This window comes from Ctenocephalides felis, unplaced genomic scaffold, assembly GCF_003426905.1.
Source record: "Ctenocephalides felis isolate EL2017-DRISC unplaced genomic scaffold, ASM342690v1 CF-g0.4_SCAFFOLD_00845, whole genome shotgun sequence".
Lineage (NCBI taxonomy): Eukaryota > Metazoa > Arthropoda > Insecta > Siphonaptera > Pulicidae > Ctenocephalides > Ctenocephalides felis.
In genome coordinates this window covers 77,445,624-77,473,141 of record NW_020536999.1, presented here as the reverse complement: position 1 = coordinate 77,473,141, position 27,518 = coordinate 77,445,624, and the positions used below count along the sequence as shown (strand labels likewise).

The 27,518-nt window shown below is 36.5% G+C and overlaps 28 non-coding genes across 28 annotated transcripts; all 28 read right to left on the bottom strand.

The window, feature by feature from the left end:
* Positions 1 to 10,862: 10,862 nt before the first annotated feature.
* Positions 10,863 to 10,935, bottom strand: Trnav-uac. Its single transcript has one exon. It is a non-coding gene; the product is annotated as a tRNA-Val (tRNA).
* A 167-nt stretch (positions 10,936 to 11,102) lies between these two features.
* Trnav-cac lies at positions 11,103 to 11,175 on the bottom strand. Its single transcript has one exon. It is a non-coding gene; the product is annotated as a tRNA-Val (tRNA).
* Positions 11,176 to 11,468: 293 nt separating this feature from the next.
* On the bottom strand, positions 11,469 to 11,541 carry Trnav-aac. The gene has a single exon. It is a non-coding gene; the product is annotated as a tRNA-Val (tRNA).
* A 1,138-nt stretch (positions 11,542 to 12,679) lies between these two features.
* Positions 12,680 to 12,752, bottom strand: Trnav-aac. The gene has a single exon. It is a non-coding gene; the product is annotated as a tRNA-Val (tRNA).
* Positions 12,753 to 12,917: 165 nt separating this feature from the next.
* Trnav-cac lies at positions 12,918 to 12,990 on the bottom strand. The gene has a single exon. It is a non-coding gene; the product is annotated as a tRNA-Val (tRNA).
* Positions 12,991 to 13,357: 367 nt separating this feature from the next.
* On the bottom strand, positions 13,358 to 13,430 carry Trnav-aac. Its single transcript has one exon. It is a non-coding gene; the product is annotated as a tRNA-Val (tRNA).
* A 115-nt stretch (positions 13,431 to 13,545) lies between these two features.
* Positions 13,546 to 13,618, bottom strand: Trnav-uac. Its single transcript has one exon. It is a non-coding gene; the product is annotated as a tRNA-Val (tRNA).
* Positions 13,619 to 13,987: 369 nt separating this feature from the next.
* Positions 13,988 to 14,060, bottom strand: Trnav-uac. Its single transcript has one exon. It is a non-coding gene; the product is annotated as a tRNA-Val (tRNA).
* A 318-nt stretch (positions 14,061 to 14,378) lies between these two features.
* On the bottom strand, positions 14,379 to 14,451 carry Trnav-cac. Its single transcript has one exon. It is a non-coding gene; the product is annotated as a tRNA-Val (tRNA).
* Positions 14,452 to 14,616: 165 nt separating this feature from the next.
* On the bottom strand, positions 14,617 to 14,689 carry Trnaf-aaa. Its single transcript has one exon. It is a non-coding gene; the product is annotated as a tRNA-Phe (tRNA).
* A 165-nt stretch (positions 14,690 to 14,854) lies between these two features.
* Trnav-cac lies at positions 14,855 to 14,927 on the bottom strand. The gene has a single exon. It is a non-coding gene; the product is annotated as a tRNA-Val (tRNA).
* A 130-nt stretch (positions 14,928 to 15,057) lies between these two features.
* Trnav-uac lies at positions 15,058 to 15,130 on the bottom strand. Its single transcript has one exon. It is a non-coding gene; the product is annotated as a tRNA-Val (tRNA).
* A 165-nt stretch (positions 15,131 to 15,295) lies between these two features.
* Positions 15,296 to 15,368, bottom strand: Trnav-uac. The gene has a single exon. It is a non-coding gene; the product is annotated as a tRNA-Val (tRNA).
* A 318-nt stretch (positions 15,369 to 15,686) lies between these two features.
* On the bottom strand, positions 15,687 to 15,759 carry Trnav-aac. The gene has a single exon. It is a non-coding gene; the product is annotated as a tRNA-Val (tRNA).
* A 165-nt stretch (positions 15,760 to 15,924) lies between these two features.
* Trnav-aac lies at positions 15,925 to 15,997 on the bottom strand. The gene has a single exon. It is a non-coding gene; the product is annotated as a tRNA-Val (tRNA).
* Positions 15,998 to 16,189: 192 nt separating this feature from the next.
* Trnav-aac lies at positions 16,190 to 16,262 on the bottom strand. The gene has a single exon. It is a non-coding gene; the product is annotated as a tRNA-Val (tRNA).
* Positions 16,263 to 16,361: 99 nt separating this feature from the next.
* On the bottom strand, positions 16,362 to 16,434 carry Trnav-uac. Its single transcript has one exon. It is a non-coding gene; the product is annotated as a tRNA-Val (tRNA).
* A 766-nt stretch (positions 16,435 to 17,200) lies between these two features.
* On the bottom strand, positions 17,201 to 17,273 carry Trnav-uac. Its single transcript has one exon. It is a non-coding gene; the product is annotated as a tRNA-Val (tRNA).
* Positions 17,274 to 19,215: 1,942 nt separating this feature from the next.
* Trnav-uac lies at positions 19,216 to 19,288 on the bottom strand. Its single transcript has one exon. It is a non-coding gene; the product is annotated as a tRNA-Val (tRNA).
* Positions 19,289 to 19,689: 401 nt separating this feature from the next.
* On the bottom strand, positions 19,690 to 19,762 carry Trnav-cac. Its single transcript has one exon. It is a non-coding gene; the product is annotated as a tRNA-Val (tRNA).
* Positions 19,763 to 19,872: 110 nt separating this feature from the next.
* Positions 19,873 to 19,945, bottom strand: Trnav-cac. Its single transcript has one exon. It is a non-coding gene; the product is annotated as a tRNA-Val (tRNA).
* A 165-nt stretch (positions 19,946 to 20,110) lies between these two features.
* Positions 20,111 to 20,183, bottom strand: Trnav-cac. Its single transcript has one exon. It is a non-coding gene; the product is annotated as a tRNA-Val (tRNA).
* A 165-nt stretch (positions 20,184 to 20,348) lies between these two features.
* Trnav-aac lies at positions 20,349 to 20,421 on the bottom strand. The gene has a single exon. It is a non-coding gene; the product is annotated as a tRNA-Val (tRNA).
* Positions 20,422 to 20,770: 349 nt separating this feature from the next.
* Positions 20,771 to 20,843, bottom strand: Trnav-uac. The gene has a single exon. It is a non-coding gene; the product is annotated as a tRNA-Val (tRNA).
* A 332-nt stretch (positions 20,844 to 21,175) lies between these two features.
* Positions 21,176 to 21,249, bottom strand: Trnav-aac. Its single transcript has one exon. It is a non-coding gene; the product is annotated as a tRNA-Val (tRNA).
* A 403-nt stretch (positions 21,250 to 21,652) lies between these two features.
* Positions 21,653 to 21,725, bottom strand: Trnav-uac. Its single transcript has one exon. It is a non-coding gene; the product is annotated as a tRNA-Val (tRNA).
* Positions 21,726 to 22,063: 338 nt separating this feature from the next.
* Trnav-aac lies at positions 22,064 to 22,136 on the bottom strand. Its single transcript has one exon. It is a non-coding gene; the product is annotated as a tRNA-Val (tRNA).
* A 165-nt stretch (positions 22,137 to 22,301) lies between these two features.
* On the bottom strand, positions 22,302 to 22,374 carry Trnav-aac. Its single transcript has one exon. It is a non-coding gene; the product is annotated as a tRNA-Val (tRNA).
* Positions 22,375 to 27,518: the final 5,144 nt, after the last annotated feature.

Here is a 27,518-nt window from a genome sequence, read left to right as displayed (position 1 = left end):
GGGCCCCATACCGTTCCAAGGAGGGCGCGACGCCGTTTTAAAAATATTCATTAAGAAACTGCCATCTAAAAAAATCTTGATATGTTCAAATACGAATGGAACAGAAATCTATTTGTCATTTTGAAGTATGATGATATGCTGAAAAACAAGCTCAACCGTCGCATTACTTTCTCTAATGGTGTGATTATTATTTTTCTATGATTTGTTTTCATTAAAATTATTTTGTCTTATAATCGATAGTTATGTTTGTATGTATTTTTTAAATATTGTGTATTATTTGGCATAATTTCAGTTAAGTGTATTTAAATTATTTGAACAATTAGGGGGGGGGCGCAATATTTTTTCTTTCGAAAGGGGGGCGCAAGGAGGAAAAGGATGGAAACCACTGGTTTATCCCCTTAACTTAGGATTTTGATACAGTTTTGTTTTTGTGTTTTATCGTTTCGTAAAAAGAAATATTTTGTAATAATTGTGTCAAATAATACAAATATTATAAAAAATATACATGCAAACATAACTGTTGATTATAAAAAAAAAACTAGTTGGTTTGGTATTTAGCCTTGAGGCAAGTTACATGAACTTCCCGATATGTGTAAATAATCGACCTAATCAAAAAAAAGTTTAAATAATATACTTCATCAAACCTACTTTTAAAAAAACGATAATAATTTTAGCAAAGTTTGACGAATTTTTAAAATTAAACTACTTGTCGTATGGCCGTAATATTACAGTGACCATGATGTATATCGCCAAAAAAAAGTTTCATAAAAATCGGCCTAATTTTTTTTTTCAACAGTTAATTACAAGAAAACGGCTCGTTAGATTTTCACCTAAAACTAATCAGTATCATTCCCAACTAATATCTTTCGAACAGTTTTTGATTTTTTAAAATCGGTTCGGTAGGATGAGCTTAGATGTCGACGAAAATTTAACACTTTTTTTCAACAGTTAATTACAAGAAAACGGCTCGGTAGATTTTCACCTAAAATTAATCAGTACCATTTGCAACTAATATCTTTCGAACAGTTTTGGATTTTTTAAAATCGGTTCGGTAGGATGAGCTTAGATGTCGACGAAAATTTAACACTTTTTTTCAACAGTTAATTACAAGAAAACGGCTCGGTGGATTTTCACCTAAAATTAATCAGTACCATTCCCATCTAATATCTTTCGAACAGATTTTGACTTTTTAAAATCGGTTCGGTAGGATGAGCTTAGATGTCGACGAAAATTTAACACTTTTTTTCAACAGTCTAATAGTCTCTATAGTTTTTCTGCTGGTGATGAGTACTGCTTCCGTCTTTTGTGTAGTTAGTTGAAGACTAACAGTATCCATCCACCGGTTTACTTTCTCGAAGGTAATGTCGAAGATATGACGTATTTCGTCTACCAATCACTACGGCTACGTCGTCCGCGTATGCCACTAGTTTGGCGCGTCTTGGGATCTTTAATCTCAAAAGCCCGTCATACATAACATTCCACAGAAGGGGTCCAAGAACTGAGCCTTGAGGAACACCTCCGGTGATATTATATTCTTTTGGGCCGTTCATCGTGTCATACTTCAGGACCCTATCCGTAAAATAGCTTGCCACTATTCTACATATGTAGCCCGGTACATTCTTTTCTACAAGAGCTTGCATTATGCAGTCCCAATTTGCGCAGTTGAAAGCGTTCCTGATGTCCAGTGTGGCCACAAGGCAGTACTCTTTTGTACTTCCCTTCCATCTTGTTCCTTCGATCGCTTTTTTGGCAGTATCGACAACTAGCTTTATTGCGTCCAGGGTTGATCGTCCTTTCCGGAATCCATACTGGTTGTCCGCCAGAAGTGGGTCAACGACTGCCTCAATTCTTTGATGAATTATTCGTTCCAATATCTTACCAGCCGTATCTAACATGCAGAGTGGACGGTAAGATGAAGGCTCTTCTGGTGGCTTATTTTTCTTAGGAAGAAGTACAAGCCGCTGTTGCTTCCACTTTCTGGGAAAAGTCCCTTCTTTCAGGCATGTGTTGTAAACGTCTAGAAATAGCGATGGCGCTGCCTTAATGATGGTTTTTAGTGCAATGTTAGGAATACCATCCAATCCTGGCGCTTTATTATTTCCAATACGGTTACATGCCTCCATTAACTCATCTTCAGTGACTGGTGGGATGCCATCCAGAGTACTTAATGCCAACTGGTAGCTGAAACTACGCTGCTGTGGAAACAACGCAGTTACAACTTTCCGAAGAAAATGAGGACACGTTGGCGACTGCACTTGCTGCTTTTTCAGCAGTTTCATGACCACCTTATAAGGCCTACCCCAAACGTCTTTGTCCACCTCACTAATGAGATCTTTCCAGCATCTTTGTTTACTTTCTTTGATGGCCCTATTCAATTCTCGACGAGATTTTTTGTACTCTGCGATCAGTTCCTCGCTGTTAGGTCGCTTATATCCACGCTGTGATATTCTTCTCTTTCTGTGGCATTCTTTACGAAGAGCACTGATATTATCATTCCACTAATAGACGGCAGGTCTTAAATTTATGCCACCCTTTCGGGGCATACTGGCATCACAAGCCTGGGTCATTCTTTTTATCAGGGTTTTAGTTCTTTTTCCGCGCATCCAGTGTTGATCGGGTTAACGTCAAGGGCTATTAGCAATGCATCTCGATCAAAAGATTTTGTTTTCCAACCAGCGCTGTTAACTTGCTTGATAGGTCTTTCAAGATTCTGTTTGGACGATATTTCCCAAAGTATTGCATTGTGATCGCTGGCTGTGTACATATCCATCACCCTCCAGTTACAGTTACTTCTGACGAGACTAGTGCTGACGAAGGTGAGGTCTATAATTGAGCTTGCTTCGCCTTTGGTGTAGGTCGGCGTATCGCCATTATTGAGCAGGACAACATCTAGTTTACTAAAAGTTTCTAGTATTGCTTTTCCTCGTGCGTTTGTGTACTTGCTGCCCCAGTCAACTGCCCAGGAGTTGAAGTCACCGGCTATCGCAACTGGATGATGTTGCTTAGCGTCCTCGGTCAGTCGGTCCAAAAAGTCAGCGAATTCCACAAAGGAGAAGCTAGGTGGTGCATAGCAGCTGTAGAAGCGGATGCCATCTATTGTTGCTGATACAAATCCGACGCTGCGTTTGGTAATTGTGCCCTGGAAGGTGAGCTTGTTACTGGACCAAATAACAGCTTTAGTGGTTGTGTCCGCTTCCCATAGTTCGCCAGTTAGATGCTTGTATGGCTCTGCTAGGAGCACAAGATCAAGCTTCAGCTCTCGTACTGTCTGCATAAGCAGATCATGTGCAGCTTCACAATGATTTAAATTTAGCTGCAATATCTTCATGCTTTTTTAATTGATGCCTTCTCGAGTGCCTCTTTATATACAGGGCATCTGTAGGTTCCTGCATGGTGGGCAGCATCCTCTGCGCTTCGGTGTTCAGCGCATAGTGCACATTTTGCTGGATTTGGACAACTGGCGATCTTGTGTCCTTCTTGTCCGCACCTAATGCAAAGGTTGGAACGTATCACTTTACTTCTGCACTGGAATCCGTGATGCCCGAAAAGCCAACATTTGTAACACTTGGTTGGCCTATTGGTTGTTTTTATACGGCAGTTTACCCAGCCAATTCGGATTTTGCTGTTTCCTTCAAGCAATTTCAGCGCCGTGGCTGCTGGTAACGTTACTGTAGCCACCTGGGTGCCTCTGTAGGCTTTACGTAACTTGATTGCCTCCGCCGGTGTTTCACTGGCTTCTCCAAGTGCATTTTTTAGAGCAGTCTGAATGTCGGCCTTAGTTGTATCGTCATCAATGTCTCTGATTTCGATTATTTCTTGTGGCCCTTTGCAAAACACTTTGGCGTCATCTTTAAGAATACTCGCGATTGCCTTGGCCTTTATCTGCACACTTTCTCGAGATTGTGAGCAACATGTCTCCGGTCCTGGTCTTGTTAATCTTATCTACCGTCGTTCGGACTTGCTCGTCAGGAATGTCCTGTTTTAGTCGACGCAGTATCTCGGCATACTTTGCCTTCTCTGCTGGTCGAATTAGGACTACGTCTGGTTTGAGAAATTTCCGCGTTTTCTTCCTCTTAGGTTCCGGCCGGCGCTCTTTTGGCTGCTGCTTTGCAAGCTGCTCTTTGGCTAGCCTTCTTTTTTCTTTTTTTGATTGAACCTTATGCCAATCAGTCACCTCGTTTTGTTTGGCTTTCTGTTCTGCCACAATTTTCGGTGGACTTGATTTTAGGTCTTTCTTTTTTACGACCTGACCATACGTCGGGTCTGGAGAGTTCCGGTCCTTTCTCTTTCCAGTGCTCAAGATCTTCTTTTTTACTTCTTCAGCGACCGATTCATCGTCGGCTTCAGCTCCGGTGTCTCTCGCTTCTTCAATTGCCACAACAGTTTGGCTATTTCTTTTTGGTGAGGGATGCCGTAGGTTCTCCAACCATCGATTATCGAGGTCGAGAAAACGCGTCATGGCAGTTGCAATACTACTCGTTTTTGTCTTAATCTCCATGTGAATGTTGGATTTCGACTTAATCATCTTGTGGAGGTCAGTAAGAAGTGTTTCGAGGCGTTTCAGTGCCTCCATCCTTTGATTTTCCACGCTCTTTTTTATACTCCCAGTAGCATTTCTTGACAGCGAAGCCATGGGGTCCACTACGCTGTCCAAACGGTCGTATGATGACGACGACTTCGGGCCCGTTCGCAAACCCTCGGCCGCCGGTACTGAGGTATCCCTCCTCTGTACTGTAAACGATTCTACTTTATTGTTCTCCATATTCATTAGACATTCTTCCGCTTTGCATGGTCAGGTGGTGTGACCAACCCTACCTACATGTAGGGGAGTTTTGTACACGGGAGCTATTTTATTTCACTCCTACCCTATGTTCTTAACCGCTAAGCAGGCTTTGCGAGCCAAGAACAGGGAGGGCTTTCTCCAATCCACACGTGGAGACGCGCCCGGTAGCAGTTTCTCCTCAGCCCCGAGATGTGTGTGTGTGTGTGTGTGTGTGTGTATGTATGTATGGATACAAATTTTTGCCTACGTTTTCGGGCGTACGGATCAACCAATTCGAATGGTTTAAAAAACATTCGATTCCTATTGATATGGAGATGTGCTGATTAGTTTTTGGCAAAGGCAGGTCCAGCAGTTACGGAGATAAGGAGCAAAGAGTGCAGAGAATAGAAATCGAGTTTTTGAGAGAACGGAGCATCCGATTTGAATGATCTAAAAAACATTCAATTAGTAATGATTGGGAGAAGGGGTTATTAGTTTTTCGCAAAGCCATTTCGGAGATACAGAGCTAAATGTACAAAAAATGGCAATTTTTGAGAGAACTAAGCGTCCGATTCAATTGATTCAAAGAACTTTCTGCTTGTCTTAACAAAATAATTGATTTTGGAAAAAAAAATTTTTGTTCCATTTTTTTTTTTTTTTTTTAATTTTTTGTATATCGAAAATAATTCAGATTTTATTTTTAATTCTGACTATAGTTCTAATATACTTTAAACAAATAATTTCAACTCTGCAATTCAGTTTATATAATTCTTATAAATAGTAGACAATGTTACAATATTTATAATAATCTATTTGAAAACATTCAATATTCCTCGAACATTTCGTTACGGTACGGGAAATTCCAGCAATTTGCCTTAAGGCACGATGCCACCCACCCCACTAGTTATGTTTTTACATTGATTTTTTTACAGAAATTTGTGAACAAATTTTAGACTTTTTAGAAAGAATTACTAAAAATTATCATTTGAATCGTGCGTTGAAAATATATTTTTGGGTGGTACTGCAATGTGAAAAGTTGTATGGATTTTAGTAGTATTAATATTACTTGTAAGAAAGCAGAAAGTGAACGTTAAATTATTACTTAATCAGCCTGTTTAATAGGTGTGTACCTATTAATATAAAAATACAAATAAACAAAACTTATTTCAAAAATAAATGCAACAATAAAAGAATACATTATAATTAATTTATTAATTGGAGAAAGTTGACCAAAAATAAAAACTTATTTTAAAAATGCTTTACGGGACGCAGCACGTTTTGCTATCAACAGGAAGCAAAGGTTTTTTGAATCATTCAAAAAATCCGTGCACACGAAATCGTGGACGATAATTGCATCCAAACATACTTACACAAACACACATACTTCAAATGTTCTGTAACCTTTGAAACGTAAAGATATGCAAAAATTTCCATTTTCAATTTTTTACGATTATTATGACTTACCCTACAAGAAGTTGATAATAGAATAAAATTCAACTTAAACATTTTCTATATCTCAATTAGAAATAGGAGCATGCCGAGCATCTATTATTATAATGCCCACAGGCGTATTAAATGTGAATTTCAAAATTTCATAAACATTGAATAAAATATAACATTTTTCATACCACAAATATTGCAGGCTATAAAACTATTAAACTTTTTTACACATATACACATATTTGTATTATCGTCAGTTGTGAGTGTTTAACCCAGCGATTTCCAACTTGTGGGGCGCACCAACACTAAAGGGGCCCCATACCGTTCCAAGGAGGGCGCGACGCCGTTTTAAAAATATTCATTAAGAAACTGCCATCTAAAAAAATCTTGATATGTTCAAATACGAATGGAACAGAAATCTATTTGTCATTTTGAAGTATGATGATATGCTGAAAAACAAGCTCAACCGTCGCATTACTTTCTCTAATGGTGTGATTATTATTTTTCTATGATTTGTTTTCATTAAAATTATTTTGTCTTATAATCGATAGTTATGTTTGTATGTATTTTTTAAATATTGTGTATTATTTGGCATAATTTCAGTTAAGTGTATTTAAATTATTTGAACAATTAGGGGGGGGGGCGCAATATTTTTTCTTTCGAAAGGGGGGCGCAAGGAGGAAAAGGATGGAAACCACTGGTTTATCCCCTTAACTTAGGATTTTGATACAGTTTTGTTTTTGTGTTTTATCGTTTCGTAAAAAGAAATATTTTGTAATAATTGTGTCAAATAATACAAATATTATAAAAAATATACATGCAAACATAACTGTTGATTATAAAAAAAAAACTAGTTGGTTTGGTATTTAGCCTTGAGGCAAGTTACATGAACTTCCCGATATGTGTAAATAATCGACCTAATCAAAAAAAAGTTTAAATAATATACTTCATCAAACCTACTTTTAAAAAAACGATAATAATTTTAGCAAAGTTTGACGAATTTTTAAAATTAAACTACTTGTCGTATGGCCGTAATATTACAGTGACCATGATGTATATCGCCAAAAAAAAGTTTCATAAAAATCGGCCTAATTTTTTTTTTCAACAGTTAATTACAAGAAAACGGCTCGTTAGATTTTCACCTAAAACTAATCAGTATCATTCCCAACTAATATCTTTCGAACAGTTTTTGATTTTTTAAAATCGGTTCGGTAGGATGAGCTTAGATGTCGACGAAAATTTAACACTTTTTTCAACAGTTAATTACAAGAAAACGGCTCGGTAGATTTTCACCTAAAATTAATCAGTACCATTTGCAACTAATATCTTTCGAACAGTTTTGGATTTTTTAAAATCGGTTCGGTAGGATGAGCTTAGATGTCGACGAAAATTTAACACTTTTTTTCAACAGTTAATTACAAGAAAACGGCTCGGTGGATTTTCACCTAAAATTAATCAGTACCATTCCCATCTAATATCTTTCGAACAGATTTTGACTTTTTAAAATCGGTTCGGTAGGATGAGCTTAGATGTCGACGAAAATTTAACACTTTTTTTCAACAGTTAATTACAAGAAAACGGCTCGGTAGATTTTCACCTAAAATTAATCAGTACCATTTCCAACTAATATCTTTCGAACAGTTTTTGATATTTTAAAATCGGTTCGGTAGGATGAGCTTAAATGTCGACGAAAATTCAACACTTTTTTTCAACAGTTATTTACAAGAAAACGGCTCGGTACATTTCTACCTAAAACTAATCAGTATCATTCCCAACTAATATCTTTCGAACAGTTTTTGATTTTTTAAAATCGGTTCGGTAGGATGAGCTTTAATGTGGACGAAAAGTTTAACACTTTTTTTTCGAATTACAAAAAAACGGCTTGTCAGATCGTTGCACAAAACTGACAAACGATAGTCCTCACCGAAATACATTAAATGGCTTTTAAATTTCTAAAATCGGTTCAAGCGTTTTTGAGGAAACGTCGATCAAAACTCTAATTTTGACAAATGCCAAAAAGCCCATACTGATTTTTGCAAACTTTGACGAATTTTTAAAGCTGAACCAGTTGTCGTAGGGCCGTAATATTTTAGTATGATCTAGAAGACTATGGTATCTACCGTCAAAAAAATAATCATAAAAATCGTCGAAATTTTTTTTTTAAAAACTTTATTACAAGGAAACGGCCCGGCCGATCTCTACCAAAAACTAATCAGCACGATTCCCAACCAATATCTTTCGAACAGTTTTTGAATTTTCGAAATCGATTCAAAATTGCGGGCTAAAACGTAGACGAAAAATTTTTCACTTTTCTGCGATTTATAAAGAAACGGCTTGGCCGATCGTCGCACAAAATTAGCAAATAATAGTCCTCATCGACATACATCGAATGGCTTTTAAATTTTTGAAATCGGTCCAGCCGTTTTCGAGAAAACGTCGATTTACGGCAAAAAATCTGTTCACATACACGCACACACACACATACACACACACACACACATACTTTTTCCAAAGTTGGTCACATTCGATTCAGAATGGCTTGAAACGTCGAGAAAACATAAAATTAGCAATTCGGATTTTTTGATGAAAACATAAACTTCTCCTTCTAGTTTGGTATTTAGCCTTGAGGCAAGTTACATAAACTTCCCGATATGTATAAATAATCGACTTAATCAATAATAAATAAATTAATTTATGAGTGATTAAAAGTATTCCGAGTGGATTTATTACACATCATTGCAAACGAACAAACGAACACGTTAACTCGGAGTATTTTCTAAAAGCAAATTTTCAAAAATCATTAATTTTAATTAATCAATAATTATAATTGAACCAGTTTCCATTGGACTTTGATTGTTTACTATGTTCAACACCAAGTACACTCGTTATACCAACTAAATCGTCTAATTTTATTTTTAACAAACGTCAAAAACTACTCATTTTCTCAAACTTTGATAAATTTTTAAAATTAAACTACTTGTCGTAAGGCCGTAATATTTCAGTATGTTCTATAAGACCATGATAAATATCGCAAAAAAAAGTTTCATGAAAATCGGCTTAAATTTTTTTTTCAACATTTAATTACAAGATAACGGCTCGGTAGATTTTTACCTAAAACTAATCAGTATCATTTCCAACTAATATCTTTCGAACAGTTTTTGATTTTTTAAAATCGGTTTGGTAGTATGAGCTTAAATGTGAACGAAAGGTTTAACACTTTTTTCCAAATTACAAAAAAACGGCTCGGCCGATCGTCGCACAAAACTGAGAAACGATAATCCTCATCGAGATAAGTCAAATGCTTTTTAAATATCTGAAATCGGTTCAGGCGTTTTTGAGCAAACGTCGATGAAAGTTCTAATTTTGACAAATGCCAAAAAGACCATACTAATTTTTGCAAACTTTGATGAATTTTTAAAGCTTAACCAGTTGTCGTAGGGCCGTAATATTATAGTATGATCTAGAAGACTATGGTATCTACCGTCAAAAAAATAATAATAAAATTCGTCGAAATTTTTTTTTCAAACTTCATTACAAGAAAACGGCCCGGCCGATCTCTACCAAAAACTAATCAGCACGATTTCCAATCAATATCTTTCGAACGGTTTTTGAATTTTCAAAATCGATTCATAATTGCGGGCTAAAACGTAGACGAAAAATTTTTCACTTTTCTGCGATTTATAAAGAAACGGCTAGGCTGATCGTCGCACAAAATGGACAAACAATAGTCCTTATCGAGATACATCGAGTGGCTTTTAAATTTTTGAAATCGGTCCAGCCGTTTTTAGAAAAAACACACACACATACTTTTTCTAAATTTGGTCTCATTCGATTCAGAATGGTTTGAAACGTCGAGAAAACATAAAATTAGCAATTCGGATTTTTTATGAAAACATAAACTTCTCCTTCGGCATGTGGCCGCTAAGGACCTCAGGACCGGCCATGTCTGTATGGTACAAAAGAAAATTAAATGTAGCTCCAACTACTTCGCATAAAACTTTGAATAATTTTGAGTTAGTGGCGCTGCCTCGAATATGATTAACAATTTTTATAACATGTTTAGCAAATCAGGTGCAAGCGTTTCCACAGCCAAAGCGAAATGGTGTATCAGGCCATTTTCCTCAATAAACTCTTTTAGCGTTTGAAATACGTCTTCGCCGCGGGTAGTAGTGGGCAAAGACTTGCAGAACAAATATTTCTCCTTTACATCGTCATCTTTAAAGTATCGTGAAAACATCAATAATTGTAAACCCGAAACCACATCTGTGGACTCGTCCACTTGCAGCGCAAACATAGGACTTTCCTTTATTTTGTTTACCGTACTATTATTTTGTTTATTGCTATTTTAATACTATTTCGTGACATCCTTTGTTACCCCTCTAGAATCTTTGTTTTACCCTTGCGGGGGTAATTACCCGCAGGTTGGGAACCGCTGCATTAGATGATTGCGGCCGGGATCGAACAGGCCGCCTTCTGCGTGTTAAGCAGACCAATTTGACTACACCACGGAACCTACAAAAATAAAACGCATTCGCAGCACGCATCGCCAATATTTAATAAAAGCTTAAAATAAATAATGAAGACTTCGATGTATGATTCATCGTCGGATTGCACCGATAGTCAATAAACCACCAAAATTCTTCATTTGGATTTCATTAGATGATTCCGGCCGGGATCGAACCGGCGGCTTTCTGCGTGTAAAGCAGATGTGATAACCACTACACCACGAAACCTACAAAATTAAAACGCATTTGCAGACAGCATCGCCAATATTCAATAAAAGCTTAGAATAAATATTGAGGACATCGACGTATGATTGACATCATGGGATTGCACCGACAATCAATATATCACCAAAAATCTTCATGGGTTTTGAATTAATATAGAGGATTTTATTACATGATTCCGCCCGAAATTGAACCGGCGGCCTTCTGCGTGTGAAGGAGATGTGATAACCACTACACCACAGAACCTACAAAAATAAAACGCATTTGTAGCACGCATCGCCAATATTTAATAAAAGCTTAGAATAAATAGTGAAAACTTTGATGTATGATTTATCATGGAATTGCACCGACAATCAATTTACCACCAAAACCCTTTATTGGTTTTGAATAAATACAGAGGATTTCATTACATTATTCCGGCCGGGATCGAACCGGCGGTCTTCTGTATGATTTATGATTCATCATGGGATTGCACCGACAATCAATAAACCACCAAAAACCTTTATTCGTTTTGTATAAATATAGAGTACTTCATTTGATGATTCCGGCCGGGATCGAACCGGCGCCCTTCTGCGTGTTAAGCAGATGTGATAACCACTACACCACGGAACCTACAAAAATAAAACGCATTTGCAGCACGCATCGCCAATCTTATATATAAAAATGGATCGCAAAATGTGTTGGTAAGCGCATAACTCAACAACGCCTGGACCAATTTGACCAATTCTTTTTTTAAAATGTTTGTTGATGTCCAAGGATGGTTCTTACGGCGAGAAAAAATCGAATAATCGTCGGAAAAACCCTAAAAACAGTCCTTTTATTTTTCACATACAAACGTTTTCTAACTAAAGCGTAGAATCAACTTGAGCTTTATTGCTATTATATGAAGTTCATATAAAATTACAAGCACTCACTGTATACTTCTCCCTAAAGGATTATTCGGATTTTTGATAAATCTTTCTGAAGTTTGTTAGGGAAATATTCTAAGATGTATGTGATTATAAAGTACTGGGATAAATGTGCAATATTGTAGAAATAATAGCTAATTTTACTAATCTTTCCACAATATTGTTTCGTAATTTGTAAAAATTTCACTGTATAATAACAAATGGGAAAGTAAAGATGAATAGATACAATTTGGCCCTCACGATAGCGATTAGGATGCGAAGATGCTATTTTGGATATCTTAAATAACAAAAAATCCAATTAATTTAATCCAACATGAAGTACCAGTGTAATGTTATGGTTATGGTTATGTTACCGTTCAAAAGACTTCAATTTACAATATTGTGTGGGAATTGAGACTCATTTTATCTAAAGCACTTCTACATTTAACATCGCTCATATTATAAATGTATATGCATTTTGGCGTGAAGAGTAATTTAAAAAGCAATAATTATTATTTTTAGGTCAACGGTAAATATTTGTATATTATATTAAAAATTTTTAAATATGGGTACAGGACAACGTCTGTCGGGTCATCTAGTATTTAATAAAAGTTTAAAATAAATATTGGTGACTTCGATATATGATTCATCGTTGGATTGCACCGACAGTCAATAAACCACCAAACGCCTTTATTGGTTTTGAATAAATAAAGAGTATTATATTACATGATTCCGACCGGGATCGAACCGGCGGCATTCTGCGTGTTAAGCAGATGTATAATTTATTATGGTATTGCAACGACAATTAATTAACCACCAACACCCTTTTTTGGCTTTGAATAAATATGTAGGATTTCATTAGATGATTCCGGCCGGGATCGAACCGGCGGCGTTCTGCGTGTTAAGCAGATGAGATAACCAGTACACCACGGAACCTACAAAAATAAAACGCACTTGCAGCACGCATCGCCAATATTTAATAAAAGCTTAGAATAAATATTGAGAACTTTGATGTATGATTTATCATGGGATTGCATCGACAATCAATAAACCACCAAAACCCTTCACTGGTTTTGAATAAATACAGAGGATTTCACTACATGATTCCGGCCGGGATCGAACCGGCGACCTTCTGCGTGTGAATCAGATGCGATAACCACTACACCACGGAATCTACAAAAATAAAACGCATTAGCAGCACGCATCGCCAATATTTAATAAAAGCCTAGAATAAAAATTGAAGACTTCGATGTATGATTCATCGTGAGATTGCACCGACAGTCAATAAACCACCAAAAATCTTCATTGGATTTGAATAAATATAGAGGATTTAATTAAATGATTCCGGCCGGGATCGAACCGGAGGCCTTCTGCGTATGAAGCAGATGTGATAACCACTACACCAAGGAACCTACAAAAATAAAACTTATTTGCAGCAATATTGAGACATCGATGTAAGATTCATCATGAGATAGCACCGACAATCAATAAACCACCAAAACCCTTTATTCGTTTTGATAAATATAGAGGATTTCATTAGATGATTCTGGCCGGGGTCGAACCGGCGGCCTTCTGCGTGTTAAGCAGATGTGATAACCGCTACACCACGGAACCTACAAAAATAAACACCATTTGCAGCAATATTGAGGACATTATGATATTGAACCGACAATCAATAAACCACCAAAACACTTTATTCGTTTTGATAAATATATAGGACTTCATTAGATGATTCCGGCCGGGATCAAACCTGCGGCCTTCTGCGTGTAAAGCAGATGCGATAACCACTACACCACGGAACCTACAAAAATAAAACTCATTTGCAGCACGCATCGCCAATATTTAATAAAAGCTTAGAATAAAAAATGAAGACTTCGATGTATGATTCATCGTGAGATTGCACCGGCAGTCAATAAACCACCAAAAATCTTCATTGGTTTTGAACTAATATAGAGGATTTCATTAGATGATTCCGGCCGGTATCGAATCGGCGGCCTTCTGCGTGTTAAGTAGATGTGATAAGTACTACACCACAAAACCAACAAAAATAAAACGCATTTGCAGCAACATTGAGGACATCGATGTAAGATTCATCATGAGATTGCACCGACAGTCAATAAACCACCGTAAATCTTCATTGGTTTTGAATTAATATAGAGGACTCCATTATATGATTCCGGCCGGGATCGAACCGGCGGCCTTCTGCGTGTAAAGCAGATCTGATAACCACTACACCACGGAACCTACAAAAATAAAACCCATTTGCAGCAATATTGAGGACATCATGAGATTGCACCGGCAATCATTAAACACCAAAACCCTTTAGTGGTTTTGAATAAATATAGAGGATTTCATTAGATGATTCCGGCCGGGATCGAATCGGCGGCCTTCTGCGTGTTAAGTAGATGTGATAACTACTACACCAGGAAACCTACAAAAATAAAACGCATTTGAAGCAATATTAAGGACATCGATGTAAGATTCATCACGAGATTGCACCGACAATCAATAAACCACCAAAACCCTTCATTCGTTTTGATAAATATAAAGGATTTTATTATATGATTCCGGCCGGGATCGAACCGGCGGCCTTCTGCGTGTGAAGCAGATGTGATAACCACTACACCACGGAACCTGCAAAAATGAAACGCATTTGCAGCACGCATCGCTAATATTCAATAAATGCTTAGAATAAATATTGAAGACTTCGATGTATGATGCATCATGAGATTGCACCGACAGTCAATAAACCACCAAAAGCTTTCATTGGATTTGAATAAATATAGAGGATTGCATTAGATGATTCCGGTCGGGATTGAACCGGCGGCCTTCTGCGGTTTAAGCAGATGTGATAACCACAACACCACGGAATCTACAAAAATAAAACGCATTAGCAGCACGCATCGCCAATATTTAATAAAAGCTTAGAATAAAAATTGAAGACTTCGATGTATGATGCATCGTGAAATTGCACCGACAGTCAATAAACCACCAAAAATCTTCATTGGTTTTGAACTAATATAGAGGATTTCATTATATGAATTCGGCCGGGATCGAATCGGTGGCCTCCTGCGTGTGAAGCAGATGTGATAACCACTACACCACGAAACCTACAAAAATAAAACGCATTTGCAGCAATATTGAGGACATCGATGTAAGATTCATCATGAGATTGCACCGACAATCAATAAACCACCAAAACCCTTTATTCGTTTTGATAAATATAGAAGACTTCATTAGATGATTCCGGCCGGGATCAAACCGGCGGCCTTCTGCGTGTAAAGCAGATGTGATAACCACTATACCACGAAACCTACAAAAATAAAACGCATTTGCAGCACGCATCGCCAATATTTAATGAAGGCTTAGAATAAATATTAAAGAATTTGGTGCATGATTCATCGTGAGATTGCACCGACAGTCAATAAACCACCATAAATCTTCATTGGTTTTGAATTAATATAGAGGACTTTATTATATGATTCCGGCCGGGATTGAACCGGCGGCCTTCTGCGTGTAAAGCAGATCTGATAACCACTACACCACGGAACCTACAAAAATAAAACCCATTTGCAGCAATATTGAGGACATCATGAGATTGCACCGGCAATCAATAAACACCAAAACCCTTTATTGGTTTTGAATAAATGTAGAGGATTTCATTAGATGATTCCGGCCGGTATCAAATCGGCGGCCTTCTGCGTGTTAAGTAGATGTGATAACTACTACACCACAAAACCTACAGAAATAAAACGCATTTGCAGCAATATTGAGGACATCGATGTAAGATTCATCATGAGATTGCACCGACAATCAATAAACCACCAAAACCCTTCATTAGTTTTGATAAATATAGAGGATTTTATTAGATGATTCCGGCAGGGATTGAACCGGCGGCCTTCTGCGTGTTAAGCAGATGTGATAACCACTACACAACGCAACCTACAAAAACAAATCGCATTTGCAGCAGGCATCGCCAATATTTAATATAAGCTTAGAATAAATATTGAAAACTTTGATGTATGATTCATCGTGAGATTGCACCGACAGTCAATAAACCACCAAAAATCTTCATTGGTTTTGAATTAATATAGAGGATTTCATTATATGATTCCGGCCGGGATCGAATTGGCGGCCTTCTGCGTGTTAAGCAGATGTGATAACCACTACACCACGGAACCTACAAAAATAAAATGCATTTGCAGCAATATTGAGGACATCGATGTAAGATTGATCATGAGATTGCACCGGCAATCAAAAAACCGCCAAAACCCTTTATTCGTTTTGATAAATATAGAGGATTTCATTAGATGATTCCAGCCGGGATCGAACCTCTTCATTGGATTTGAATAAGTATAGAGGATTTCATTACATGATTCCGGCCGGGATCAAATCGGCGGCCTTCTGCGTGTTAAGCAGATGTGATAACCACTACACCACGCAACCTACAAAATAACACGCATTTGCAGCAATATTGAGGACATCGATGTAAGATTCATTATGAGATTGCGCCGACAATCAATAAATCAACAAAACTTCATTAGATGATTCCGGCTGGGATCGAACCGGCGGCCTTCTGCGTGTAAAGCAGATGTGATAACCAGCACACCACGGAACCTACAAAAACAAAACGCATTTGCAGCACGCTTCGCCAATATTTAATAAAGGATTAGAATAAATATTAAAGACTTCGATGTAAGATTCATCGTACGTATGCTGCACCGACAGTCAATAAACCACCAAAAGGCTTTACTGGATTTGAATAAGTATAGATGATTTCATTATATGATTCCGGCCGGGATCGAACCGGCCGCCTTCATACTGTTAAGAAGATGCGATAACCAATACACTACGGAACATACAAAAATAAAACGCATTTGCAGCAGGCATCGCTAATATTTAATAAAAGCTTAGAATAAATATTGAAGACTTCGATGTATGATTCATCGTACGTATGCTGCACCGACAGTCAATAAACCACCAAAAGCCTTTATTGGATTTGAATAAGTATAGAGGATTTTATTATATGATGCCGGCCCGGATTGAACCGGCCGCCTTCTGCGTGAAAAGCAGATGCGATAACCACTACGCCACGAAACCTACAAAAAGGAAACCCATTTGCAGCAATATTGAGGACATCATGAGATTGCACCGACAATCAATAAACCACCAAATCCCTTTATTGGTTTTGAATATATGTAGAGGATTTTATTAGATGATACCGTCCGGGATCAAACCGGCGGCCTTGGAACCTACAAAAATAATTCTCATTTGCAGCAATATTGATGACATCACTGTAAGATTATTCAGGAGATTGCACCGACAATCAACAAACCACCAAAACCCTTTATTTGTTTTGAATAAATGTAGAGGATTTCATTAGATGATTCCGGCCGGGATCGAACCGGCGGCCTTCTGCGTGTAAAGCAGATGTGATAACCACTACACCACGGAACCTACAAAAATAGAACGCATTTGTAGCACGCATCGCTAATATTTAATAAAAGCTCAGAAAAAATATTGAAGACTTTGATGTATGATTCATCGTGAGATTGCACCGACAGTCAATAAACTACCGAACGCCTTTATTGGATTTGAATAAATATAGAGGATTTCATTATATGATTCCGGCCAGGATCGAACAGGCGGCCTACATCATGGAACCTACAAAAACTAGTTGGTTTGGTATTTAGCCTTGAGGCAAGTTACATGAACTTTCCGATATGTGTAAATAATCGACCTAATCAAAAAAAAGTTTAAATAATATACTTCATCAAACCTACTTTTAAAAAAACGATAATAATTTTAGCAAAGTTTGACGAATTTTTAAAATTAAACTACTTGTCGTATGGCCGTAATATTACAGTGACCATGATGTATATCGCCAAAAAAAAGTTTCATAAAAATCGGCCTAATTTTTTTTTTTCAACAGTTAATTACAAGAAAACGGCTCGTTAGATTTTCACCTAAAACTAATCAGTATCATTCCCAACTAATATCTTTCGAACAGTTTTTGATTTTTTAAAATCGGTTCGGTAGGATGAGCTTAGATGTCGACGAAAATTTAACACTTTTTTTCAACAGTTAATTACAAGAAAACGGCTCGGTAGATTTTCACCTAAAATTAATCAGTACCATTCGCAACTAATATCTTTCGAACAGTTTTGGATTTTTTAAAATCGGTTCGGTAGGATGAGCTTAGATGTCGACGAAAATTTAACACTTTTTTTCAACAGTTAATTACAAGAAAACGGCTCAGTGGATTTTCACCTAAAATTAATCAGTACCATTCCCAACTAATATCTTTCGAACAGATTTTGACTTTTTAAAATCGGTTCGGTAGGATGAGCTTAGATGTCGACGAAAATTTAACACTTTTTTTCAACAGTTAATTACAAGAAAACGGCTCGGTAGATTTCCACCTAAAACTAATCAGTATCATTCCCAACTAATATCTTTCGAACAGTTTTTGATTTTTTAAAATCGGTTCGGTAGGATGAGCTTTAATGTGGACGAAAAGTTTAACACTTTTTTTTCGAATTACAAAGAAACGGCTTGTCAGATCGTTGCACAAAACTGACAAACGATAGTCCTCACCGAAATACATTAAATGGCTTTTAAATTTTTAAAATCGGTTCAAGCGTTTTTGAGAAAACGTCGATCAAAAGTCTAATTTTGACAAATGCCAAAAAGCCCATACTGATTTTTGCAAACTTTGACGAATTTTTAAAGCTGAACCAGTTGTCGTAGGGCCGTAATATTTTAGTATGATCTAGAAGACTATGGTATCTACCAAAAAAATAATCATAAAAATCGTCGAAATTTTTTTTTAAAAAACTTTATTACAAGGAAACGGCCCGGCCGATCTCTACCAAAAACTAATCAGCACGATTCCCAACCAATATCTTTCGAACATTTTTTGAATTTTCGAAATCGATTCAGAATTGCGGGCTAAAACGTAGACGAAAAATTTTTCACTTTTCTGCGATTTATAAAGAAACGGCTTGGCCGATCGTCGCACAAAATTAGCAAACAATAGTCCTCATCGACATACATCGAATGGCTTTTAAATTTTTGAAATCGGTTCAGCCGTTTTCGAGAAAACGTCGATTTGCGGCAAAAACGCACACACACACATACACACACACACACACACACACATACTTTTTCCAAAGTTGGTCACATTCGATTCAGAATGGCTTGAAACGTCGAGAAAACATGAAATTAGCAATTCGGATTTTTTGATGAAAACATAAACTTCTCCTTCGGGAAGTTAATAAATCTCATTTGCAGCAATATTGAGAACATCACTGTAAGATTCATCATGAGATTGCACCGACAATCAATAAACCACCAAAACCCTTTATTCGTTTTGATAAATATAGAGGACTTTATTAGATGATTCCGGCTGGGATCGAACCGGCGGCCTTCTTCGTGTAAAGCAGATGTGATAACCACTACACCACGAAACCTACAAAAACAAAACGCATTTGCAGCATGCATCACCAATATTTAATAAAAGCTTAAAATAAATATTGAAGACTTCGATATATGATTCATCGTGAGATTGCACCGACAGTCAATAAACCACCAAAAGCCTTCATTGGTTTTGAATAAATATAGAGGATTTTATTAGATGATTCCGGCCAGAACCGAACCGGCCGCCTTCTGCGTGTAAATCAGATGTGATAACCACTACACCACAAAACCTACAAAAATAAAACGCATTTGCAGCACGCATCGCCAATATTCAATAAAGGCTTAGAATAAATATTAAACTTCGGTGTAAGATTCATCGTGAGATTGCACCGACAGTCAATAAACCACCAAAAATCTTTATTGGTTTTGAACTAATATAGAGGATTTCATTATATGATTCCGGCCGGGATCGAACCAGCGGCTTTCTGCGTGTGAAGCAGATGTGATAACTGCTACACCACGGAACCTACAAAAATAAATCCTATTTGTAGCAATATTGAGGACATTATTGCACCGACAATCAATAAACCACCAAAACCCTCTATTCGTTTTGATAAATATAGAGGACTTCATTAGATGATTCCGGCTGGGATCGAACCGGCGGCCTTCTGCGTGTGAAGCATATGTAATAACCACTACACCACGGAACCTACAAAAACAAAACGCGTTTGCAGCACGCATCGCTAATATTTAATAAAGGCTTAGAATAAATATTAAAGACTTCGGTGTATAATTCATCGTGAGATTGCACCGACAGTCAATAAATCACCAAAAATCTTCATTGGTTTTGAACTAATATAGAGAATTTCATCATAGGATTCTGGCCGGGATCGAACCGGCGGCCTTCTGCGTGTGAAGCAGATGTGATAACCACTACACCACGTAACCTAAAAAAACAAAACGCATTTGCAGCACGCATCGCCAATATTTAATAAAGGCTTAGAATAAATATTAAAGACTTCGGTGTATGATTCATCGTGGGATTGCACCGACAGTCAATAAACCACCAAAAATCTTCATTGGTTTTGAACTAATAAAGAGGATTTCATTATATGATTCTGGCCGGGATTGAACCGGCGGCCTTCTGCGTGTTAAGCAGATGTGATAACCACTACACCACGGAACATACAAAAATAAAACGCATTTGCAGCAGGCATCGCTAATATTTAATAAAAGCTTAGAATAAAATATTGAAGACTTTGATGTATGATTCATCGTACGTATGTTGCACCGACAGTCAATAAACCACCAAAAGCCTTTATTGGATTTGAATAAATATAGAGGATTTCATTAGATGATTCCGGCCGGGATCGAACCGGCGGCCTTCTGCGTGTTAAGCAGATGTGATAAAAATAGAACGCATTTGCAGCAATATTGAGGACATCGATGTAAGATTCATCATGAGATTGCACCGACAATCAATAAACCACCAAACCACTTTATTCGTTTTGATAAATATGGAGGACTTCATTAGATGATTCCGGCCGGGATCAAACCTGCGGCCTTCTGCGTGTAAAGCAGATGTGATAACCACTACACCACGGAACCTACAAAAATAAAACGCGTTTGCAGCACGCATCGCCAATATTTAATAAAAGCTTAAAATAAATATTGAAGACTTCGATGTATGATTTATCGTGAGATTGCACCGACAGTCAATAAACCACCAAAAGCCTTTATTGGTTTTGAATATATGTAGAGGATTTTATTAGATGATTCCGGCCGGGATCGAACCGGCGGCCTTGGAACCTACAAAAATAAATTTCATTTGCAGCAATATTGAGGACATCACTGTAAGATTCATCATGAGATTGCACCGACAATCAATGAACCACAAAAACCCTTTATTCGTTTTGATAAATATAGAGGATTTCATTAGATGATTCCGGCCGGGATCGAACCGGCGGCCTTCTGCGTGTTAAGCAGATGTGATAAAACACTACACCACGAAACGTACAAAAATAAAACGCATTTGCAGCAGGCATCGCCATTATTTAATAAAAGCTTAGAATAAATATTGAAGACTTCGATGTATGATTCATCGTGATATTGCACCGACAGTCAACAGACCACCAAAACCCTTTATTGGTTTTGAATAAATGTAGAGGATTTCATGAGATGATTCCGGCCGGGATCAAACCGGCGGCCTCCTACGTGTAAAACAGATGTGATAACCAATACTTTACCGAACCTACAAAAATAAAACGCATTTGTAGCACGCATCGCCAATATTTAATAAAAGCTCAGAATAAATATTGAAGACTTCGATGTATGATTCATCGTGAGATTGCACCGACAGTCAATAAACCACCAAAAACTTCCATTGCTTTTGAACTAATATAGAGGATTTCATTATATGATTCCGGCCGGGATCGAACTGGGGGCCTTCTGCGTGTAAAGCAGATGTGATAACTACTACACCACGGAACCTACAAAAACAAAACGCATTTGTAGCACGCATCGCCAATATTTAATAAAAGCTTAGAATAAATATTGAAGACTTCGATGTATGATTGATCGTGAGATTGCACCGACAGTCAATAAACCACCAAAAGCCTTTATTGGATTTGAATAAATATAGAGGATTTTATTATATGATTCCGGCCGGGATCGAACCGGCGGCCTACACCATGGAACCTACAAAAATAAATCTCATTTGCAGCAATATTGAGAACATCACTGTAAGATTCATCATAAGATTGCACCGGCAATCAATAAACCACCAAAACCCTTCATTCGTTCTGATAAATATAGAGGATTTTATTAGATGATTCCGGCTGGGATCGAGCCGGCAGCCTTCTGCGTGTTAAGCAGATGTGATAACCACTACACCACGGAACCTACAAAAATAAAACGCATTTGCAGCACGCATCGCCAATATTTAATAAAAGTTTAGAATAAACATTGAAGACTTCGATGTATGATTCATCGTGAGATTGCACCGACAGTCAATAAACCACCAAAAGCCTTTATTGGATTTGAATAAGTATAGAGGATTTCATTATATGATTCCGGCCGGAATCGAATCGGCGGCCTTCTGCGTGTTAAGCAGATGTGATAACCACTACACTACGCAACCTACAAAAATAAGACGCATTTGCAGCAATATTGAGGACATCGATGTAAGATTCATCATGAGATTGCGCCGACAATCAATAAATCACCAAAACTTCATTAGATGATTCCGGCTGGGATCGAACCGTCGGCCTTCTGCGTGTAAAGCAGATGCGACAACCACTACGCCACGGTACCTACAAAAATAAAACCCATTTGCAGCAATATTGAGGACATCATGAGATTGCACCGACAATAAATGAACCACCAAAACCCTTTATTGGTTTTGAATATACGTAGAGGATTTTATTAGATGATACCGGCCGGGATCAAACCGGCGGCCTTGGAACCTACAAAAATAAATCTCATTTGCAGCAATATTGATGACGTCACTGTAAGATTCATCATGAGATTGCACCGACAATCAATAAACCACCAAATCGTAGGTAGGTAGAGTGAAGGTAAAGGTAGAGCACCAGATATAGGTAGAGTAAAGATAAAGGTAGAGCACCAGATATAGGTAGAGTAAAGTTAAAGGTAGAGCACCAGATATAGGTAGAGTGAAGGTAAACGTAGAGCACCATATATAGGTAGAGTAAAGATAAAGGTAGAGCACCATATATAGGTAGAGTAAAGGTAAAGGTAGAGCACCAGATATAGGTAGAGTAAAGGTAAAGGTAGAGCACCAGGTATAGGTAGAGTAAAGGTAAAGGTAGAGCACCAGATATAGGTAGAGTAAAGGTAAAGGTAGAGCACCAGATATAGGTAGAGTAAAGGTAAAGGTAGAGCACCAGATATAGGTAGAGTAAAGATAAACGTAGAGCACCATATATAGGTAGAGTAAAGGAAAAGGTAGAGCACCCGATATAGGTAGAGTAAAGATAAAGTTAGAGCACCAGATATAGGTAGAGTAAAGGTAAAGGAAGAGCACCAGATATAGGTAGAGTAAAGGTAAAGGGAGAGCACCATATATAGGTAAAGTAAAGGTAAAGGTAGAGCACCATATATAGGTAGAGTAAAGATAATGGTAGAGCACCATATATAGGTAGAGTAAAGGTAAAGGTAGAGCACCAGATATAGATAGAGTAAAGGTAAAGGTAGAGCACCAGATATAGGTAGAGTAGAGATAAAGGTAGAGCACCATATATAGGTAGAGTAAAGGTAAAGGTAGAGCACCAGATATAGGTAGAGTACAGGTAAAGGTAGAGCACCAGATATAGGTAGAGTAAAGGTAAAGGTAGAGCACCAGATATAGGTAGAGTGAAGATAAAGGTAGAGCACCATATATAGGTAGAGTAAAGGTAAAGTTAGAGCACCAGATATAGGTAGAGAAAAGGTAAAGGTAGAGCACCAGATATAGGTAGATTAAAGGTGAAGGTAGGGCACCAGATATAGGTATAGTAGAGGGAAAAAAGGTAAACATATATAAGTAGAGGTAAATTAAAGGTAAATGTAAGGCACAATATATAGGTAAAGCACCATATATAGGTAGAGGTAAATTAAAGGTAAATGTAAGGCACAATATATAGGTAAAGCACCATATATAGGTAGAGGTAACTTAAAGGTAAATGTGAGGCACAATATATAGGTAAAGCACCATATATAGGTAGAGGTAAATTAAAGGTAAATGGAAGGCACAATATATAGGTAAAGCACCATATATAGGTAGAGGTAAAGGTAAATGTAAGGCACGATATATAGGTGAAGCACCTTATATAGGTAGAGGTAAATTAAAGGTAAATGTAAAGTACAATGTATAGGTAAAGCACCATATATAGGTAGAGGTAAAGGTAAATGTAAGGCACGATATATAGGTAAAGCACCATATATAGGTAGAGGTAAATTAAAGGTAAATGTAAGGCACAATATATAGGTAAAGCATCATATATAGGTAGAGGTAAATGTAAATGTAAGGCACGATATATAGGTAAAGCACCATATATAGGTAGAGGTAAATTAAAGGTAATTGTAAGGCACAATATATAGGTAAAGCACCATATATAGGTAGAGGTAAATTAAAGGTAAATGTAAGGCACAATATATAGGTAAAGCACCATATATAGGTAGAGGTAATTTAAAGGTAAATGTAAGGCACAATATATAGGTAAAGCACCATATATAGGTAAAGGTAAATGTAAATATAAGGCACAATATATAGGTAAAGGCACCATATATAAGGCACAATATATAGGTAAAGCACCATATATAGGTAGAGGTAAATGTAAATGTAAGGCACGATATATAGGTAAAGCACCATATATAGGTAGAGGTAAATTAAAGGTAAATGTAAGGCACAATATATAGGTAAAACACCATATATAGGTAGAGGTAAATTAAAGGTAAATGTAAGGCACAATATATAGGTAAAGCACCATATAGAAGTAGAGGTAAATTAAAGGTAAATGTAAGGCACAATATATTGGTAAAGCACCATATATAGGTAAGGGTAAATGTAAATGTAAGGCACGATATATAGGTAAAGCACCATATATAGGTAGACGTAAATTAAAGGTAAATGTAAGGCACAATATATAGGTGAAGCACCATATATAGGTAGAGGTGAATGTAAATGTAAGGCACGATATATAGGTAAAGCACCATATATAGGTAGAGGTGAATTAAAGGTAAATGTAAGGTAAATATATAGGTGAAGCACCATACATAGGTAGAGGTAAATTACAGGTAAATGTAAGGCACAATATATAGGTAAAGCACCATATATAGGTAGAGGTAAATTAAAGGTAAATGTAAGGCACAATATATAGGTAAAGCACCATATATAGGTAGAGATAAATTAAAGGTAAATGTAAGGCACAATATATAGGTAAAACACCATATATAGATAGAGGTAAATTAAAGGTAAATGTAAGGCACAATGTATAGGTAAAGCACCATATATAGGTAGAGGTAAAGGTAAATGTAAGGCACGATATATAGATAAAGCACCATATGTAGGTAGAGGTAAAGGTAAATGTAAGTCACGATATATACGTAGGTAAAGCACCGTATATAGGTAGAGGTAAATTAAAGGTAAATGTAAGGCACAATATATAGGTGAAGCACCATATGTAGGTAGAGGTAAAGTGAAGGTAAATGTAAGGCACAATATATAGGTAAAGCACCATATATAGGTAGAGGTAAATTAAAGGTAAATGTAAGGCACAATATATAGGTAAAGCACCATATATAGGTAGAGGTAAATTAAAGGTAAATGTAAGGCACAATATATAGGTAAAGCACCATATATAGGTAGAGGTAAATTAAAGGAAAATGTAAGGCACAATGTATAGGTAAAGCACCATATATAGGTAGAGGTAAAGGTAAATGTAAGGCACGATATATAGGTAAAGCACCACATGTAGGTAGAGGTAAAGGTAAATGTAAGTCACGATATATAGGTAAAGCACCGTATATAGGTAGAGGTAAATTAAAGGTAAATGTAAGGCACAATATATAGGTAAAGCACCATATGTAGGTAGAGGTAAAGTGAAGGTAAATGTAATGCACAATATATAGGTAAACCAATATATATAGGTAGAGCTAGAGTATAGGTAAAGGTAGAGCACCATATAAATTTATATATATATATATATATATATATATATATATATAAATAATCAATAAGCCAACGTTGTTTATACATGTTTGAATAAAATGCTCCCCGATGTCACATTGCTACAAAGTCAACGCGTTAACAATCTTCGCCACGACAAATACATATGTACAGTTACGACAAATCCATATATATATATATATTAGGGTGGTCCTTAAAATGGTCATTTTCGAATTTCCTTGCTGCCAGGGGCTCAAATGGTTCCAATTAGATAAAAAACAACTCTCTGAAAGTTTTAGCTCTTAATATTAACGTTTAGATAGAGCGCAATTCAATCAAAGTTTTGTATGGAAATAGCATGCAAAAATTTTCAAAAATTTTAAAAATGTTTTTTACATGTAATTTAGCGAACCAATGAATGAATAAAACTCATTCATTTGTCGCTATGTTATACCTAAAACATTTTTTTTAAATTTTCAAATTGTTTTCCATGTTCTTTCCATACAAACTTTGATTGAATTGCGCTCTATCTAAACGTTAATATTAAGAGCTAAAACTTTCAGAGAAATGTTTTTTATCTATTTGGAACCAGTTGAGCCCCTGGGAGCGAGGAAATTCGAAAATGACTATTTTAAGGACCACCCTAATATATATATATATATATATATATATATATATATACTAGGTGACCCGGCAAACGTTGTTTTGCTAAATAAGGTATATTCGAAACAATTTCTAGAGAATCAAATATATTAATACTTTCAGTGTATAGGGATGTGTTGTTTGAATGCTATATACAATGAAATATTATAAAAACAATAAACCTTATTAGTTTGTCTATATTTTGTCAATACAATCAATCTGAAAGTTTTATACACTTTCTATAGAAAACATGGTATAATCCAACCCAAGTCTTTTTCGGTTTTTCCACTTATTGATTACGTTTCAAGTTTTTCAGATTCTTTTTGGATTCTGGATTTTGTGTATAATTGTAAATAATACCACTGAGCTTATACAAAATTTTCAAATTTCTGCGAGGAGAGATAGAAAATGAATTAAGTATTTCTTCTTTGACCTGCTTTTTGAAAAGTTTTAAGTTACATTCGATGAATTAAAGTAAATTTAATAAAAAGTATATATGTAGAGCAGGGCGAGACACAAAGGTCCAATTTGACTTTGAGCAAATATAAACTATATTGTGAAAACCATAACAATTATATCACAACAAATAACACATATCAAATGAACAATTATTTGACTACGTTCAGTAAACTGACTTCTACTTCATCATTGTAGAAATATGCTTTTTTGACGTCTTTCAAAAATTTGTTACCTAGACCTTTTTATCCTATATGCGGGGTAACTTGTAACGGGCAGGTGGCAAAAGTTAAACCTTTATAATTATAATTTTATCTTATTATAATTTTAAAGGTATTTTACACAATAATAAATTTTTTAACTAATGCTAAAACTACCGACGGAAGAAAATACTTTTATTATGGATTTTCAAAGATTACCGTTTATCTCCCCCCATTTCAAAGATTATCGTTCTCAAATCAAGGTTGTAGCTGGCTATCTAAATATAAATATAAATATAAATATAAATATAAATATAA